This window comes from Sardina pilchardus, chromosome 15 (assembly GCF_963854185.1).
Source record: "Sardina pilchardus chromosome 15, fSarPil1.1, whole genome shotgun sequence".
NCBI classification, from domain to species: Eukaryota; Metazoa; Chordata; class Actinopteri; order Clupeiformes; family Clupeidae; genus Sardina; species Sardina pilchardus.
Genome location: NC_085008.1, coordinates 23,811,462 through 23,831,540, shown reverse-complemented (window position 1 = coordinate 23,831,540; position 20,079 = coordinate 23,811,462). Strand labels below are relative to the sequence as shown.

Genomic DNA, 20,079 nt, shown 5'->3' with positions numbered 1-20,079 from the left:
TCTATTTCTCTCTCTCTCTCTCTCTCTCTGGTTCTGAACCTAGAATGTTCTCCAGTATGTCCTCTGCACTAGTTGATCCACTGTGAAATTGGGTGCTAATAGATCTGAACATAACGAATAGCTCTTTAGACCATGTTTGCTGTATGCTATCCCTGAGAGAGAGAGAGTGAATGTGAGAGTGTGTGACTGTAGCAGGGCACACTGGTTACCCGTAAACAATGGCTGAAATAGTCGGTATTTAATAGTCATTGTGTTACCATGCCACATATCAGTGGAATTATATATCTTGTTCATCTTTCTTTAAAACCTGTGAAGTTGAAGTGATTTTATTTGTCCGACTGTGAATTTTACATGATCATATTATGTACATGTGTACAATGGATATACATGACTTTCCTTTTGTATAAATGACAGCAACAGTAGATAGCCACAACACATTATTTAAGGTTACTTAACAAAACTTGTTTCCCTGGTGGCATCATGCTGTGTACGTAGTCTGAAAATCACCATAGATGATTGTGTGTGTGTGTGTGTGTGTGTGTGTGTGTGTGTGTGTGTGTGTGTCTGTGTGTGTGTCTGTGTGTGTGTCTGTGTGTGTGTCTGTGTGTGTGTGTGTGTGCGTGTCTCCTCTAGTGAATGTGCCATTGTGTGTGCAGTAATGGAGGAGAATCTAATTTAGCCATGTAGCTGCTCACTGGCATTTCTACACATATTTGGCATGTAGGCATACGGTGGCAGCTCAGCTTGATGGATTCCCTCGCAATGTTCTCGTTTGTTTGTTTGTTTGTTTGTTTGTTTGTTTGTTTGTTTGTCCTTACCCTACATATCACTTTGCATGATGAGGCCTATGCTGAGTCAGCATGTATGTCTATGTGAGACATGGGAGTCGCTTCAGCCCAATGGCCAATCACCCACAGCATGCCACTACACTGTAGAGTGTGTGTGCCATTAGTCCCTATGAAGTGTCCTTGTAATTTGGGGGTATATACGCTGGAGTTACGCTTGTACTTCTATTCAAATTGAATATTGACAAGAGATGGGAAAAAAAACTGCCTGGTGTCATAACCAACTCTTAATGTTTTATTTTAGTTTATTACCTGAGCATGTGTTTTGTTCATGTCTGACGTCTTCAAATGTAACGACAGAGAAACGTTACAAATGACCAGATATCTAGTTGGCCAGAGTTACGTGAGGTCCTATAGAGTGAGACACTGACCAGTGTATCCATTATGGGCAGATAAATCCATCATGCTGTTCTACATGATTGCCTTTTTTTATTTCCTCCTAAAAGTCAATTTATCAGACTACATTTGATAGAAGTTACGTACCTTAATCATACTTTCCAGCAAGTTACAAGCAGTTTGTACTAATTGTGGCCAGTGGATCAATTGAGATCTGTATTGGTCTTCCCGGTGCCACTTTGAACTGCGTGCTAACTGCAGCCAGGGATTGTGCTCTTTTATGTGCCTGAAAGACGAGTTTCAGAAGGTCTGACCATAGGCGGTGTTATTTGTGTTTATTAAATTTATCTATTAGATGAGAAAGGCTTCTCTCGCATGAGGTCCACAAAGTAGACTACTGTATTTGTTCTCTGGTGTTCTTTCTTTATTCCTCTCTTTTTTTTCTGGAAGTAGGGGTGGGGTGGGGTTACGCAAGGCAGGCCATAGTCCTTGAAAACCATGCCGTTTCCTGCCCTCAAAGTCAGAACAAAGATACTATTTGTAGGCAATTCTGCATATCTCCATCACAGACATTTGCAACTAATGCTGCCATTCAATTCAGCTCCAATTATCAAATAAAACCTTGGGTCACAACATGGCATACTATTCTAAAATTACCATGGAAGCAATTTTGCACTTAGCTACAGCAGTTCCAGGAATTTGTTCCTATCTGTAGCATAGCTCTGTCTCTCTCTCTCTCTCTCTTTCTCTTTCTCTCTCTCTCTCTCTCTCCTTGCTTGTCCAAGTCACCCACTAAAGTCTGTGACCTCTGTCTGTGCATGGACTGATGCCTTTTTTACAAGCACATAGTATATAGTCTCATGTGAAATAACAAAGAACTGCTGGATTTTGAAAGAAAAGAATTTTTAAAAAGAGCTGTGCAGGCATAAATTCTACCCACTTTTGTTGACCTGACACTTAGGAGCAAGACAAGCCATACAATTTTGTTCATAAAACTAAATTTGAATAATCTGATTTGTGTCAAATAGAAACAAATGTTTTTTTGTTTGTTTGTTTGTTTTTTACTTTGTTAGCTCTTTAGACCTATGGTTTGATCTGAATTCCTTGTCATACAGTATGTTGACAGCTCCAACTTCAAGGCAGAAACATGCTTCTGATCCGTGCATAGAGAAACATTCAACATGGACCATTCTGAAGGACCTTGTGTCACAGACTGATGATTTTCCTGTGCAGGGTTCCGCACCCACGTGGATGATTCATGGGGAGTCGTTTCATCCATTGTCCTGTATCAAGGAGAATGGATCTGTGCTTTCTTCCCGTCTCTGCCAAGGCTGTAGGCATTTTGTGCCCTTTGGGTAGAAAAAAAACAGAGACATAAACAGTCAAATCTATGAACAGATTTCTTTCACTGATTTTTGAGGCTGTAGTTTTATTTATTTATTTACACTTTTGCCTCAAAATGTCAAAATTAAAAGTAAAAATATGTTGATATACACTTCTACAGAGGTTGTTTAGAGTCCTGAAGGTTGACCAGAAGTGAAATGCTAATTGCCTGACTTATTTCTGGTCCCGAACTATACATGTATACAAGCACAACTATACTCAGTTGAGAACTAGATCAGTCAGTCGTACTCCTGTTGAAAGATGTCTCTGAATACTTCCAGGGAGCCCGTCCAATGCATTAATGCGTTCCTGTGCATAGTTCCTGCATGTGAATCAATGGTTTTAGTAAAGGTACAGTATTTGTTTCATATGACAATACAATCCCAAAATCAGTGATGATATGCCTATATTACTCTTTGTGTGAGAAAGCAGGTAGAAATAAAGCAAAGTCATTGATATAGTTTTTAAATGCAGAAATTGGTATCCCTGTTTATTTTAGAAGTCAAGCCATGCAAACTAAAGAGATTTTACAAAAATATATTTCCATGGAGAAAAAAAAACAATATTTATGTATAAATATGATTGCATTAATTGCTGAATTAATTATTTTAGAAATAATACAAAATGAACAAAAGACGTGAAAGAGCTTTCTAAAAAAACATTTGTTTGCTTGTATCTACTGAGCCTTGAGGGACCAAACAATGTAAATGTAAATTTTTTGGGTTATGGTTTTTTTTTTTGGGGGGGGGGGGGTAGTAAATAAAGAGTAATGCATTATTTGTTGTGTCGGGTGGTGTTTTTGAGACAGGAGCTCCAACAACTAGCTTAAAACATGGCGTTGAGAACATTAAGCCTGTTCATCTTTCTCCACACACACACACGACACAGCACAGTCTTTCAAGGCCATTTGTCTCAGCTCTACGGCTCACTGCCATGCCTTCCCTCAGGTGTTTACACATCAAATATTCATACAACCAAGTCAATAAAATATACATGACACATTAATTACACATTTAAATCAATACAAAACCTATGGCCACAGAAGAGACTTTTTTTTTACGTCAGTGTAACCATGACTCCCACAGTCATTATGATAAAACTCATAAATGATAAATGGTGCGACGAAATTAGGCTTCACAAATCAAACAAACTTCACACCTATGCTCACTGTTCTTGTTATTCCTTCATTTGACATGAGGCTGGGTGTGAAAACCAGAGCCAGTGTAAACAGTATGGATCTGGATGTGACAAAGGCATGAGGAAAGCCATACAGTGCTGGGCTAATTGGAGCATCTTGTCTCCGACTCCTGCCAGATGGCGATGGCAACAACACAAAGACAAACCAACGTAAATACGACCCACTCCTCTCTCGCCGCGCGCGTGACAAGAGGCCGGGTGGGAACAGAGCTGCGAGGCGCGTGATTCTCACTCCCGTCCCTCCACACAATGCACCAGCCAGGGCATGAGCCAGACACTTGGTGCTGCTGATCGAGCCACTGTGCCAGCGCGCCAGTGCTTGCTGCTAGCGTGCCAGCATGCCCGACCCTCACACCCAAGGTTGGAAGTTTGAATGCAGGGCAATTATACAGCACAACTAACAGTGCAGATTATACTGACATACACAGCCTATTATATTATGTGAACAATTTTTGGAGGAATATTTGGAGGAAGTACAGTAGACCTGCACCTGGTACACTGAGTTGGTGAGTTTGCGAAGTGAAACATGTAAGTTTAAATGTGGCAAACCATTTCCTTACACTAGTAATGTAATAGCAATAATAATGATACGTTTATTTGTAAGGCACTTTTCTAGACACTCAAGGACACTTTCCAGTTTTGTTACATACTGTAGGTACAACAAACAGACAAGGTTACATGTACACAACAGAGAAAAGAACAGGTGAGGGACGAAAAAAAACAGGTGATGGACAAAGCAGAGAACGACCTCGAAAAGTGGGCAATGAAAAGGAGTGTTCCACTTCCACACTGTGTTCCACTTTTCACTTGTACCAGGTCATATTTCACCATGGTGACAGATAGCACACAATGCTTCCACTGGAAGTTGAACTGTAATGCAGCAGTCAGGCCTATGAAATGTAAGCTCGAGCCAAGAAGCTCTATGGACATCCTCTGGACATCAACCAGCTCCTCACGTCGGATTCTTTCATAAACCATTAGCCATTCACGCTGCAAAATGTATTCAGCCCACTCTTTTGGGTTGAAGACTCCTTCCCCCTATAACTCTTGTGTTCTGAGCGGCTGGTGTGCTACCTCATGGTGGGTCAGGGAGGGGGGTTCTGCTCCGTGTCATGATTCCGCATGTGGGTGGACAGTCTGGGCTTCAAATCAGACCTGGAGCACGAGCCTCATTTGCCAGAGGAGACGGTGGTGTCGCTGCGCACACACACACACACACACACACACTTGTCTGTTCGTTCCATTAGAGCTGTCCAGGCGGTGTTCTAATAGGGGTTAGCCAGACAAGCACCCCCCCAAACCCCCACCACTACCACCCGCCAACCAGCCGCAGCCTCATTGTAAAAACCAGCCGTGTTATTTTACACTCGCTCTTGGCACTGTGTGTAGGAGCTTGGCACCCTCCACCACCACCATCACCACCTCCTCCACCACCTCCACCACCACCACCTCCTCCACCACCACCACTCCTCCGCTGATAGTCTTTTAACAGAGCTGGTCCTAGGCGCTGGGAGAAAGCGTGGGAGTGAGGCAAGTGACTCAGAGAGTATGGAGTGCACACTTTTACTGGGAGCCTATTCAATCTTTTCCACCAGATTATATAGAGAACATTTCCGATTACACACAAATACAAACACACACACACACACACACACACACACACACACACACACACTCAAATACACACATAAACATGAAAAAAAAAATCAACATACTGAACTGGAAACCTCTTTCACATGACATGCGTAAACGTTTTCCATAATGACAGCAAACACAAATGGATGCCATTTGTGATTTGTGACAGAGTCTCTGCTGCCACTACAAGCTGCAACGGCGCGGTCGTGCCATATCTCAGAGGAAGCTGTTTACAAACGCTGACCTGGGCATTTGAATCACCACATTACACAACGGGGAATGGAGGGGGATGCAGTAGTGAATTGCCTGGCCCGGCACCTTGTCTAACTTGCACGTATGATGCAGACTGAGTCACGCGCGGAGAGGGAGCGGCAAGGGTTAACGCAGTGGGAGTAGGGCTAAATGTGAAGCCATCTCTCCGCGCTCCCTCTGCAACAGGAATGTGGGAGCTTGTTAAGCGGCAGGGCTGGAGCTCATGAATGAGTCACTGGCAGAGGAGAGAGAGAGAGAGAGAGAGGAGCCTACATGAATGGACAGGTGTCCACAGGGAAAGGGACACAGAGAGAGAGAGAGGGAGAGATGAGAACAGAAAGACAGATAGAGAGAGAGAGAGAGAGAGATGAAGATGCAAAGATAGACAGAGAGAGAGAGAGAGAAAGAGAGATGAAGATGGAAAGACAGAGAGAGAGATGGGTATTGAAAGACAGACAGACAGAGGAAGAGAGATGAAGATGGAGAGACAGACAAGAGAAAGAGGCAGACAGAGGAATAGAGAGAGATGGTAACAGTAAGAGAGAGAAAGAGAAAGAGAGAAAGAGAGATGGAGATAGAAAGATAGACCTGGAGAGAGAGAAAGAGATAGAACAGAAAGACAGACCGGGAGACAGAGGAAGATAATGAGATAATGAGGTAGACAGAGAAAGAAAGAGAGGGAGAGAGAGATGGACAGAGAGAGTGAGAGAGATGAACAGACAGGAAGACTGAGATAAGGAGAGGCCCAGACATAGAGAGAGTAGATAACAGAGATGACAGACTAAGACATGAAGAAAAGTTCTACAGAGAGATTTGAGCTAGAGAGGGAGAGAAAAAAACAGATAACATATAGCGACAGGAGCAGTGCTGTACTGGAGGCTAAACACAAGTAAACACAGTGCACCTCTGTATCCACCTATTAGTTTATCCACCTCCATCCATCCAGTTTATTCACCAAATACAACTTTCAACATTCAAAATTCTCACCATATTATCCACGTTCACAATGTACTCTCACCAACACTCTAGGAAACATTTAACACTATACGGGTATTGTTATAAATATTGAAAAATAACCTCCAATCGTCAAACATGTTCTTTTTCAAAAAATGTGACCCACCTCTTATTTGACCACTACACTCCTAGACAGGAGCGCAGAACTGATAGAGATCATAGGCAGACAGACAGAGGGCGATGGGACAGACAGACAGACAAACAGACAGACAGAGATCGTGAGAGTGGGAGAGAACAAATATAGACAGACACCGATAAAAGAAGAATATGAGAGATGGAACAACAAAGAATGGAGAGAGGAAGAGGAGTGGAGGATGAAGAGAGAGTAGAGAGAATGAGATATGTGGCTGAATGAGAGGATGGAGAAGCAGGGGTGAGCGTGTGTGTGTGTGTGTGTGTGTGTGTGCATGTGTGTTTGTGTGCATGTGTATGTGTGTGTGCATGTGTGTGCATGTATGTGTGCATGTGTGTGTGTGTAAGAGAGAGAGAGAGAGAGAGAGAGAAAGCACTAGAAAACTGATTAAAGCGCCGCTGTGTCTCTCCCACGCAGACGCCCACACGCCTCTCCGCTCACGCATGCAGCCCAGCTCCGCCAGACAGCCCCCACCCCCCACCCCCCACCGCTCCCCCCCAGCTGCGTCACCGCCGCCATAGCCTCCTCCACGTGCATCTCTCTCTCTCTCTCTCTCTCTTCCCCCTCTCTCTCTCTCCTTCTCTATCTCCCTGACATTCCCCTATCTGCTTTTACACGCACACTAACTGCTTCATAACTGTCATTCCATTGAATCTAATTGCCAGTTTCTATTGCAGGGATTTAAGGGGTTGGTAATACGTGTGTGTGTGTGTGTGTGTGCACATGGTTTACGGCACAGAGTCACAGCCATGTTAATGTATAGCACACTGTTGATAGAGGCATTAGCATATTGGCAAATATTGATTTCAGAATGTTACACAGCCATTTCACAGTTTCAGATGACCTCACGAGGGGAATTGCTGTCGTCTGGCTTGCCTCACTTCAGGTGTCCCATGTTGTGTATGGCTGACCGGTCCCTTTTATACACCGCATGGCCAAGAAAAGGTCACCACCTGAATTTATCTAAGCAAATAGGTAAAAGCCTCCCTGTGGGGCCAATGCTATGATCTCGCTGCAGTTGGACAGATAATTAGAACATTAGGCCAATTGACTACCTGAATATACTGAATTATTATACTGGTTATTTCCGTCAATGGATTTTGTCTTCCCTGATGGCACAGGCATATTGCAAGATGCCAGATTCAATCGGCTTGAATTGTGAGAGAGCGGTTCAGGGAGCATGAAAAATCATTTGCACACATGGATTGCCCAGCCCTGAACCCCATTGAGAATCTTTTGGGATGTGCTGGAGTAAGACTGCGCAAGTGCGCATGGTCCGAATCTCTCGTCACCAATACAGGATCTTGACAAAAAAAACGAATGCAAGGCTGAACAGAAATAAATGTTGTGACATTGCAGAAGCTTGTGGAAAAGATGCCACAGTGAATGTGTGCCATACTCAAAGATGGTCCAACAAGTGTGTGACCTTTTTTTGGCTAGGCAGTGTATGTAAAACATTTTTACAAACACAAAAGAGCTTTTGCAAAATGGCTCGTAAAGACACGGTAGAATGGTGAAAAAGAATTGTACGTTCTGAAATAATAATAATAATGAAAAAAGAAAACAAACAATAGCACAAGAACAATCGACAGAAGAAAGCTAACCATGAAAATCGAAAAGGAGTCATACAATCGAGCACACAGCGCATGAAGTGAAGCACACAAATAAGCTTAGTAAAGCTATCCAGCTTTGTGTCTCATTATCAGCCTGAGAACAATTCATCTCAAATAATTCTAATTGCTTCCCCCCACTGTGCATTAGACCTGGTTAATCGAGGAGCACAGGAGAGAGAGAGAGAGGGAGAGAGAGAGAGAGACAGAGAGAGAGAGAGAGAGGGAGGGGGAGAGAGAGAGAGAGGGGGGGGCGGGGAGAGAGAGAGCTTGCTCGTTAATGAAGGCAGTCAGCTACTCTGGCAGCGGAGCGGGTTTAAAGAGTGACATCACTGATTAGCGGGCTCCATAAATAAGTAATCAAAGCCCAGGGAGAGACACTCCCGTCTCCAGCATCCTCCTCTCCCTTCCCTCCTGCCAGCACTCTTTAATTGTTGCTGACCCTACGACTGCACGGGGGAGGGATGCCAATCTTCCCTTCAGTGACGCCAGTGGTGGGGGCTGGGAGGGGTGAGCTGGAGGTGCAGGTGGATGGATGTGTGTGTGTGTGTGTGTGGAGGAGGGGAGGAGGGGGGGGTGAAATCACAGCCCAGCCAGAGAAATACACTGTGACTAAACTGACTGCAGCAGGATGACTCACAGTTGCCATGGCGACTTTCCCCCTATATGCTCTCCAATCAGCTTTTTTTCCAGCCACTTTGGTGGTAGAGACAGAGACAAGGAGAGAGAGGGAGAGAGAGAGAGAGAGAGAGAGAGAGAGAGAGAGAGAGAAGGGAAGAAAGAAAATAACAGCACAGGGTTGACAACTTAAGGTGTTTTATAAAAAAAAGCACTCTTTCAAAGTCTTTGCACACACACTGGCAGACTCTTAGACATGTCTTTGAATATGTGCTTTTAAACATGAGCATGGACAGAAAGCAAGCAATTTTGGCACACATCTGGCTCTTGACCTGGACATGGCAGGGACGCGGCAGCAATCTGGCCCTACTCTGGCCCTGCTATGGCATGGGGTCTGCCCTTGTTTTGGTCATGACCTGGCACGGAGCCACAGTGTCATCTGTGCCCTGATGCACTGGAGATGAAAGGAGGTTTGTGTAGGAGGGGGAATGGCCACCTTTCTGGCCAATTAATAACCATCTACAGCTCTGAGTAAACACAGCCCATGAGCTAGACATCCGATCGGCTCTTCAAAGCAGACACAACAAAAAGGCTGAAAATGAATACTTCCTGGTCACTGTAGACAAAAACAACAATGAAGAGTATAATATAATATAATATAATATAATACATTATAAGTCCCTTTGGAAAAAAGTGTCTGCCAAATCCCATAACCATAATAGTGCAGCATAAAAGCCATATTCTGAGTAACTTCCGGAGTTTGTGAGGCAGTAAAATATTTATTTACCGGAATGATTGTGTCAGTACCTGTCTGTTGGGGGAATGTCTCATCAGTTCCTATCATCCTGTCATGTAGAACACAGTAATACAGTGGATGTCACACAGTTACCAATGAAATGGCCTTGACGCAGAGCAAACCATAATTGCATTACATTGCAATTCAAACAACAAATACTGATCTCTATCGGAATATTGAGTTCGTCATCCCTCGATTGTGGGAGAAGAAATTGCAGCTTTTAGTGCCGTCAGTATGCACAAGAGCAACTCATTCACCATATTGATGCACTCTGATGGATGCTGATTTAAAAACAAGAGCTCTGAAGTGCAAACTTCATGGCAATGTTGTGCATTTTGAAACAAAACAATAATCAAATCATTACTCATGCCAACCAAAAAATGATGGTCACGTTGAATGAGCTTCACGAGACAGGAGGTACTGTGGTAAACAGGAGAAAATTGCATGTCAAAAATGTTAATGCAATTTATGGACTTGGCTTCCAACAAGCATCAGAGAGAGACAACTTACTTATCTAAAAATACCCCCCCCCCCTCCCCTGAAGGTCCCTGTAAAATGGGTCAATAATGGTCTAATGTCAACAGATTACAAGCCTTTCGTTGTAATATAATTCTGATTAAGCTGAATTTCAATTGCCAGAGCATCAAATAGATGTAAGAATGTTCCTCACTACACAAGTGCTTCACTACACTCAGTCATTATGAGAGTATAAAGATCACAAATCCCGCAGGCGAATTAGCCATAAGAGCAGGAGGAGTCTATAGCCTCTTGCAGTGACTATAACAAGCTGTGTTACAAAACTTCCCAGCAACACACATATGCTTATGCTAAACAAGCAGATAGGCGGTAGCAATGGAGACACGCTTCCTCCAAAGGTCGAACACAGCAGCCATTTAACAGGAAGACGTGCGTGGCGAGCCACAGGCCTATACAGTACCACTGTGGGCAGACTGAGCAGAGCAGGGAGCGACAGAGCGGGGGCATGCACTCCAGAGTCTGCCATTGTGTGGGTGTGACATCTTAATGGCAGGCGAGGATTTCACATCAGCTCACACCTCATTAGGAAGCCCTCCCTCCTTCTCTCTCTCTCTCTCTCTCTTTCTCTCTCTCTTTCTTTCCCTCCTTCCCTCTCTCTCTCCCCCCTCCCCCTCTTCCTACCTCATGGGAAGAAGAAAAAGGCACATCACAAGACAGCCCACATGCTGTCTGATCGGGTGCTTGATCGGGGCCAGCGCTGGGCCAGAGGTGTGCCGGCCTCGGCGGCTATCTGGGTGTTCACTTTAATGAGCACCTGAAGAAAACGGCTGCTTCCTTCCCCTATACCTCCATTTCCAGCGCCACACCATCACCTTCACTGTTATCACCCCCCTCGAGCACAGTCTTTTGTTTGCCGAGTCACAAAGCACAATCTTTCTCTTGATCCATCTCCATAGGGAATCAAATAATAAAAGAGAAAAAGTCAGCCTTTATTGCTTAGTAATATACACTGTAAAAAATAAATGTGATATGTCAGGATTTTACTGTGTTTTTTTACAGATTTTGTCTGGAATAAATTATTTTTGGAAATGCCATTTATTTTACAAAAATAGACTGTGATTTCACATGTCAAATTTGAAACAACAAGAAATCACTGTAACAGTGAAAAACACTATATTCATGTTCTTTTACAAAAAAACCCCATCAGAAATGCATATATTTCTAATTGAAAAACGTTAAAAAAATCTTTCGTAATTTCATATGGTTTGAAACATTGAAACTATGTTGAAGCCTAATGTTGAAGTGATATTGAAAGTGTCCCCTCTGTTTTACGTTGAATCAACATTGGATTTTCAACTATACTGACACATGTGATCTTGTGAAGTGCTGTCCCAATCTCAAATACCTATCTGAGCCCATAGACCTCTGAAGTTCGCCTAAATAGGATCCAATGCTGCCAAATTTGCCCATATTAGGAGTTCCGGGTGTTAATTGAAGCTAACTGCCTATGGCAAGTTGATAGACCTCTGAAGTTCGCCTACAAAAAGGATCCAAAGCTGCCATCTTTGCCCATATAAGGAGATCCGTGAGTTAATTGAAGCTAACTGCCTATGGCAAGTTGCATGGTAAGTTAGCTCTGGGGTAGCAAAGATCAAAGTGTGCCGTCTTCACCTACCGAAGATCACAGTATACACTAGACGGCAGTGGACAAAACTGTGTAGTGAAAAACGTCTGCATTTCCAATGTCATCATCCCCGCCAGAGTTCAACAGGTGCGATAATTGAAAATCCCCATGTTATTTTCCCATAGAAAAAATCTGATACCGGATCTCCTTATTTGGGCAAAGATGGTGGCTTTTTTGTAGGCGAACTTCAGAGATCTATGAGGCCTCACACACTTAGCACCTGAGATCAATTAAGTCTTTAGTCCTTAGTCCTTAGGGCTCACATTGGCTGAATCCCAGTAGCCTACAGCAGTTAGGGATTATGGGTAAGTGTTAGTTTCTTGTTTATAATGTTTAATTTTTCCTCATTACTCTTTATTGTGACTTTTTGGGATGTGCACTGTATGTCATAGAACAACTGATTGAACATTCCACAGAAAATGACTGTGTAAGGGATTTGTCAGGATAACCACTATAGAGAGGACCATGACTAAAATACATGGACATTTTGGAGTATATGTATGTTTCTTCTTGGGTGCAATGCGAAATTGAATACTTTTTCAATAGCATTCCTCTACCCCCTTGGCAGTGTCACAAAGTTGGGCACTCAATGCTTACTTGCATTATGTGTCTGCAGAGGCACTGCTGGAGAAACCCGGGCCCTACAATAATGTTACTATTATTGCGGAAGGGTTTCTAACATATGGTGTTATTGGGGAGGGAGCTCTAAATATGCATTTGATGGGATTAAATGGAAATTAAAATTAACAGTAAATTATTGCAATAGTAAACCCAATATCATGTTTTTCCACATTTTTGCGACATGTTTTGAAACATGAATCACATTATTTTGTGTGTCATATACTGTCATATCACATAAAATATAAATTATAACACAACCAATATCCATGAAAACCAACTAATAACAGCACATTTCTGTAAATGTAAGCATTATTATCTGTAATACAACATTTATTAACCATATTTGTAGGTAATTTCATTGTTTTGAAATGTGAAAATGTTTCTAATTAAACATTAAAAACATGAAAATGAGGCAAAATCCTTTTAAAATTACAACTACAAACTGTATTTTAACTATGGAAAATAACCGTATTTTTACGAGAAAGTAATTTTCTGTTACTTCACAGTATTTTTTTGGCGCCCCAGCTGCCGGAAATTTACTGTTTTTTTAAGAGGTTTTTTTTTACAGTGTAGGCTAAAATGACATAAAATGCCATGAAGAAAAACAGCTCAAGGCTTTACTTTGTAATGAGTGAGCATAAGGATCTTGTTCGACAAACATCTTCAATTGATTTGTCTGATCATTTGCCAAGTCATTACTGCAGTGGCAGAAAAGGGGTAAGCTAGCATCTGATGATGCTTTGACAATGCAGAAGCCTTCCTTATCAATACAATGATTCAAAGCAATAATCTCTACGATCTGAAGTTTTGAGGCTTCGCATCAGATATCAGTCATTCTACATGAACATAATCTATATAGCCCCAGAGAAGGAGTTATAGGATTTCAATAACCACAAAATGATGGTGGATAAATAAATCAAATGCTTCAGCACTTTACATTTTTCATTCAAACCTGTTGCAAGCAATTTGTGTGAGGAATCTATTCCACTTCAGCATCACTCCAATCATTATGATCATAGCACATTGCATGATCTGTGAAACCGTGAGTATACATAGCTCAAACAATGCTTGCTGACAATGAAAAGTAAATTCATCATCATCATCATCATCATCATCATCATCATCATCATCATCATCATCACCATCACCATCATCATTATCATCATCATCACTTATTTGTCAGACTTAAGGTCCATAAAAGAACACACAAACATGCCCTAAATAAACAAATAAACAAACAGACCCAAAGCAAAAACAAAAAAAGCACCCCACCCCCACCCCACAAATACACACATTTTCATAAAAGACATTCATACCAGTACCTCCACACTGGTGACTGGTAACAAATTGTGCTGTAGCTGGGATTGGTCAGCAAAATCAGTCAATTCAGTCATACTAGTGAACTGTACATGTAAATGACCCTTAGTATCATTCATGCCAGTCACACTAGTGTACATGTAAATGACCAGCAGTGTACATGTAATGACCCTTAGTATCAGTCATACTATAGTGAACTGTACATGTAATGACCTGCAGTATACATGTAATGGCCGGTAGTATCAGTCATGTCAGTCATGTCAGTCGAACTGTACATGTAATGACCCTTAGTATCAGTCATGTCAGTCATACTAGTGAACTGTACATGTAATGACCCTTAGTATCAGTCATGTCAGTCATACTAGTGAACTGTACATGTAATGACCCTTAGTATCAGTCATGTCAGTCATACTAGTGAACTGTACATGTAATGACCCTTAGTATCAGTCATGTCAGTCATACTAGTGAACTGTACATGTAATGACCCTTAGTATCAGTCATGTCATGTCATACTAGTGAACTGTACATGTAATGACCGGCATTATCAGTCATGTCAGTCATATAGTGAACTGTACATGTAATGACCGGTAGTATCAGTCATGTCAGCTGAAGAGCAGGACACCTCAGGAGAGGCATCATTAAAACTGCATTCCCCCCGGCATACCCCCCCCCCCCCCCCTCCCCGAATGTTAATATTTGCACAGAGCTGGATAATTAAATTTAAGGAGCCATCTGCCCTTTTGCTTGGTTAAATATTTATGTGAGCCTCTCCTTCTTTAGGATGACTGTTGTTATTGAACTACGAGGTAGTCTACAGCGGTGTTTCCTTGTAATGTCAGTATATAGCTTAGATTTTTTTTCCCTGGCCTGTGTGAGTCTGTATTGTTTTAAGTGGTGTGAAACAGTTCATTATAACTTGGATTCAGTTGTAAACTAGTTTTTTTAACTTGCCCTCTGCATTCCCCTAAAACAGACTACTGCATCATCTGTTCATTTGAGCTATCTGTCTTTGCAATGACAAGGCCAAAAAAGGGACAAAATATGAGTGATCGTGTATCTAATATGGGCTCTGTTAAAGTTGGCAAACCAGTTTCCTGTGCGTTGACATCACAGTTAACAAGCACCTGAAGAGGAGTGCTTCAGTTGTACCTAAACCTGCACATCGAAAATCCTTCCCTCCTTATTTTGTGCAGCCAATGCACGTGGGCTGGTGTTTTTAGGAAAAAGGAAGCTAAAATCACTTTTATAACACTTTTAGATCCTGAAGCCGAGCAGAGTGCCACAGCAGTGCTCATTAGAGCCACCCATGGACATTGGGACTCAGTGTGCATTCATGTATTTCTTACCTTTTGGTACAACTAAAGCACTCATGTTCAGGTGCTTGTTGACAGCCATGTCGACAGCCATGTCGACAAACTGGAAATTGGTTTGCTGACTTCAAGTAAGCCAATGCACAGAGCCAATAGAATAGTGTAACTATCTTCAAACTTACTTTACAGCAAAACAGAAAGAGTCCGACTGCTAAGCAATCAGCAGAAGCCACTATCAAGTCATGCATCGTATCCTAAAAGGGTGTTCATTCTCTTTAAATGAGTAGCATGCAGTTTTTACGATCGAATAAAGAACCTGAAAAAATCTAGAAATGGAAAGATGTAATGAACTTCTGAGAGCATGCTTCAAAGCCTCTAACATTTTTAAAAAGTGCCTTATGCAAAGTGAAAAATCAAAATGAATGCTCAGGAGTGGCCTAATGGGAGACATTTCACTGACTAGGCCTCCCAGAATCATAACATGACTGTTGGTGAAGATAATAATCATGATAATTATTCATCCACATTATAACATATTATGAATTATTAGAATACCTAATTCTTTAACCAGTTCCAGTTTAGACAGTGTGAGAAAACCCCTCCAAACAGACATTTTCTATTTACAGCATACTGTAACTATTTCATTCTCTCTGTGTTCTTTTTTCCCCTCTCCTGTTGTTTTTGTGAATAGCCTAATGATGAGCCAAAAAAGATACAGTAAGTGATTGAAACTGTTTTATGCCACCTACGATTTGACTACAGTAATTTCCCGCATATAAGCCGCATTGTGTATAAGCCGCAGGACAGTGTTTTATGCAAGTTAAAAGAAACAAAGCCATATTAACACCATATTAACTGCCCCCCTGTATTAACCTCATAGCTGAAGAAATTTTGCAAAATCAATGTATAAGCCGCGGCTAATAGTCGGGAAATTACGGGTACGCCTAACCCCCCCGACTCCACCCTCCTCCTCCCAAATAGCGCACCCACCTGCCCCTCATCTTCCGTCAACAGGGAGTTTGAGCTCAAACACCCGCACAAGGACACGCTTCAGTCATCTGTTGTCATAGCAACTGCCGCCAGTATTCGCCACAGCATCAGTTCTCATGTAGTCGAGAGTTTTCAAGGCCGGAAAAAAAAAAAGAATAGAAAGTTGGGATCGAGAGACAGTGTCTGGAACGGTTTACTGTACTGGCTACAAGAACAAATAATGTCCTGCAGTAACACAGCCATAATCCCAAAATCAACCATAAGTCAACATTCATCCTGTTTATATTTTGAGAGAAAATATAGCCTAGCCCTACTGTCCCTCTGCTCCAAATAAAATTATTATTAAAATGAACTAGATAGCCCCAAAGGGCTTTCCCCTCTGAATATGTGATATCCTGCTTACAGTGATGCTTGAAGACATATTCTCAGGGCTGATAGACAGAAAATTATCTGTGCCTGAAATGATCAAATACATTCAAAGACAATATAGAGAATAGCCTTTCTTGACATCCTTCCTTGGAAAGCTCAAGCCTGAATTCAGGCACCACGCCTGAACTCTATCAGGCCTGTAGTCTGAATGGCCACAACAACATTCACAATATGCTGGTCAAAAATGGCAGATACTTCCATGGTATCTGCTGAAAAGATACAATCACTCTAAAAACGAGTAGCATTATTTTCATCAAAGCAAAAAATGTTGCAATGCATCAATTAAAAGGGTATGTGAAAAGGCCACTCAGCCTTTCCATTTGCCAAATTACCCAATTTGCATAACAACAGTGCTTTGATGGAACACATTGTTTGTGAGAGCAAATCCAAAATGATTAAGAAAAAAAAACAGCCTTGTTTTCCTGATACATTACAGGGACATTCATAGGCTATGTGACAGTTCTGATTTTTTTTTCACTCATTGAAAGAGACCTCCCTTTCAAAGGCCTATTATCAGGAAACAAGTGCCTCGCTGCATCAGACAATACCGGTGGAGATGCATGTTTGGTTTTGTGCAGTAGAATCCTTCATTGGAGGTCGTGCTCAGGCTGTTACCGAGCGCCATAGAAATCTTTCATCACAAGCTGAACACAGGCATTCTCACATACACAAATGCTCACATACGCAAACACACACACAGACACACAAACACTCACACAAACATGCGTGTGCACACACACACACACACACAAACATGCTCTCTGTTTCTCTCTCGCTCTCTATACCTATCTATAGGTGACATAAGTCACTTCGGATGAAAAAGTGTTAGCTAAATGTAATGCAATCTATCTATCTATCTATCTATCTATCTCTATTTCCTTTAATGCAACGGTTTTGTACTACAGTAATGCAATTCAACCATCAACATTGTCAAGTAACATTACCTTGGTTAGTGGACTCAAGAGCAGCATAATAAACTTTATATCATCAGAGCGCCATCTAGAGGTTAACATGCATCCCTCTGCCATCCTGCATGGGATTCCACAATAGAGGACATCTTCAGCATGGTTCTCTCTGTGTGTAAGAAGTACAGACGGAAATGGTTATATTACTCCAATATATCAGCTTAGCTGTTAAGCTCATGTGTTGGTATCAATCACATGTCTGACATATGATTTATTCATATGACATATGATCTCTATCAGAGGTGTACACTAATATAAAATACACATAATAAAATAAACATAGTAAACAATATAATATAATCACATAAAATTCGCAGCTCAGGTGTAGTTTATTGAGTCACAAGACTCAAATCACCTCTCTCATGTTCAGAGTGCCATTAGAATGTTAACTCTGTATCACATTACAAGTTGAATTCACAGAGATGGAGATAATTCGACTGATGCATGCGTAAAACCCTTTAGCCCAGTGGCACATGCTTTCAGACCAGTCATTGCAGGGAAAGTAGGATGGCAGGATTAGGCCGCATCCTCGTCACGACTGAGAAAGAGTTTAAAAACTAGTTACACTGTCTAAACAGGAAGGTGAGTATTTGTACTAATATTCAATAGCTATGACACATAATTCCATGTAAAACTAATTACACTGTCTAAACAGGAAGGTAAGTATTTGTACTAATATTCAATAGCTATGACACATAATTCCATTTAAATGTGGTCTTTCAGAAAACAGAAGGACTCATCTTGAATGATTTCAAGGACTTGATTGAAGTGATTAAAGTCCATGGCATTTACCATCATAGGGATTTCATAACCAGCCCACTGTTTACACAAACAAAACACTCAACTCACGGTGGGAAGGGTTGGTAGCACGCGATACATTCGAAGTAAAAGCGAGAAAGACATTCTGAACATAACAATGAAATCATCACATTTCCTGCGTGTGTTTGGCAATTTTGAAATGCTAGTTGTTCCTGAGAAATAACAACTTCAGCAGATGCGGTAATTTTTCAGATCCTGAATGCCAAATCACTTTTACTGGCTGCGTGACACACAGAGAGAACATCTGTTGCATCACTTACTGTTTTCATCTCAACCGACGAATTGCGCAGGCAATGAATCAAACATTTCAACAGGCTCATGTTATGTAAATTTGCAAGGCTGTGAAGGTAGGCTGCTGGGATATGGCGAGCTGAAAAAAGCAAACGTGTTCAACAAATCTAAAAACAAACTGTGCGTATCACTACTGAAACTGAAATAACTGTACATATGTGTATCTGAATCATGGGCCTTTTTAAGTGCTTTGACACCAACAACTATTGCACCTTCGAAAACAAGCACCTGTTGCATAATGACAGTTGCATCACTGTATTTCAAACATTACCAGCATACACCTACACTGTTTGAATAGTCTCACAGGTCAAATCATTGAACAGATAAAACATCCCAACACATAGTATGCCTCCCACAACTAATAAGACACAATTTGAATTGGTTCAAGTGTCATAAATACAAAACTGGCATTAACCTGAAAACAGATAGACAGTTTGGGTGCAGTTTGTTTCCCCCCCCAGTTGATGGCAGCATTGTTAGAAAATACATCTGCATAGCTCTGTAGCCAACTCAACTCCCTGGTAACATATGTCATTCATAAGTTTCCATGAGGCACATTTTGCAATGCTGTCATGTTTCCTAACCCACCAGTTTGGGTGGCCACGACTCTAGCTTCTCGCCTGCGGTTTCATAACATATTCCCAGCTTGACTGCTAACAAACCACATGGTCTGCTGAACAAATGCTGAGGGACGCGGAGACACAATGTGCACAGGGGCGGATCCAGTGAGCTTCCCATTCCACAGTCAAGCTATGCAGCTCGGGGATCCCAAATATGTGACCCAAGATGAGCTGGGGATGAGATGGGAGTCTCCGCCACTCGGTTCGCCGAGGTTGGCCACCCACATGGTTGGTAGAGCAACAAGCCCAGGGTCGCAGCATTCCATTTCTGTTCAAGGGGACCCCTCTAGCAAGAGCACAAACAGGGCAGGTCTACTCTCTGGGGTGTGCACAGAGCATACAGAAGAGCATGTGCTCCGCTCCATTCCTTCGCCATCAAAGCAACTGGAAGCCAAGGCCACAGATGGGAAGATGGGAGGAGCGTGGGCTGGAAAGGGGAGATAATAGCTCGCCTGATCCATCATAACAGTCCTGAGTAGGAGGGAGGGAGGGAGGGAGAGAGAGAGACAGAGGGAGGGAGGGAGGGAGGGAGAGAGAGAGGGCCGGACGGATGGCCAAAAGATGTCAACACAGGGGCCCAGCCCGGCTCCGAGTGAACTGGCCATGCACAGCGTACCATGTGCCGTGTCGTCGGGACGTCTCGTCTGCAGCAGGTGCCAGCAGATGACCCACAGGGAAAGGCATCTGGGTGTGTGTGTATAAGTGTGTGTGTGTGTGTGTGTGTGTATGTGTGTGTC

At 42.2% G+C, this 20,079-nt stretch overlaps 1 long non-coding RNA gene across 3 annotated transcripts; it reads right to left on the bottom strand.

The window, feature by feature from the left end:
- Window positions 1–310: 310 nt before the first annotated feature.
- LOC134058324 (uncharacterized) lies at window positions 311–19,297 on the bottom strand. 3 transcript variants are annotated; one of them, XR_009934986.1, is made up of 3 exons: window positions 17,968–19,297; window positions 17,592–17,721; window positions 311–2,886 (listed from the first exon to the last, which is right to left on the bottom strand). It is a non-coding gene; the product is annotated as an uncharacterized LOC134058324 (long non-coding RNA). The 3 variants fall into 3 exon arrangements; XR_009934985.1 differs by having other exon boundaries at window positions 311–2,530; XR_009934987.1 differs by having other exon boundaries at window positions 311–2,530; window positions 18,462–19,297.
- Window positions 19,298–20,079: the final 782 nt, after the last annotated feature.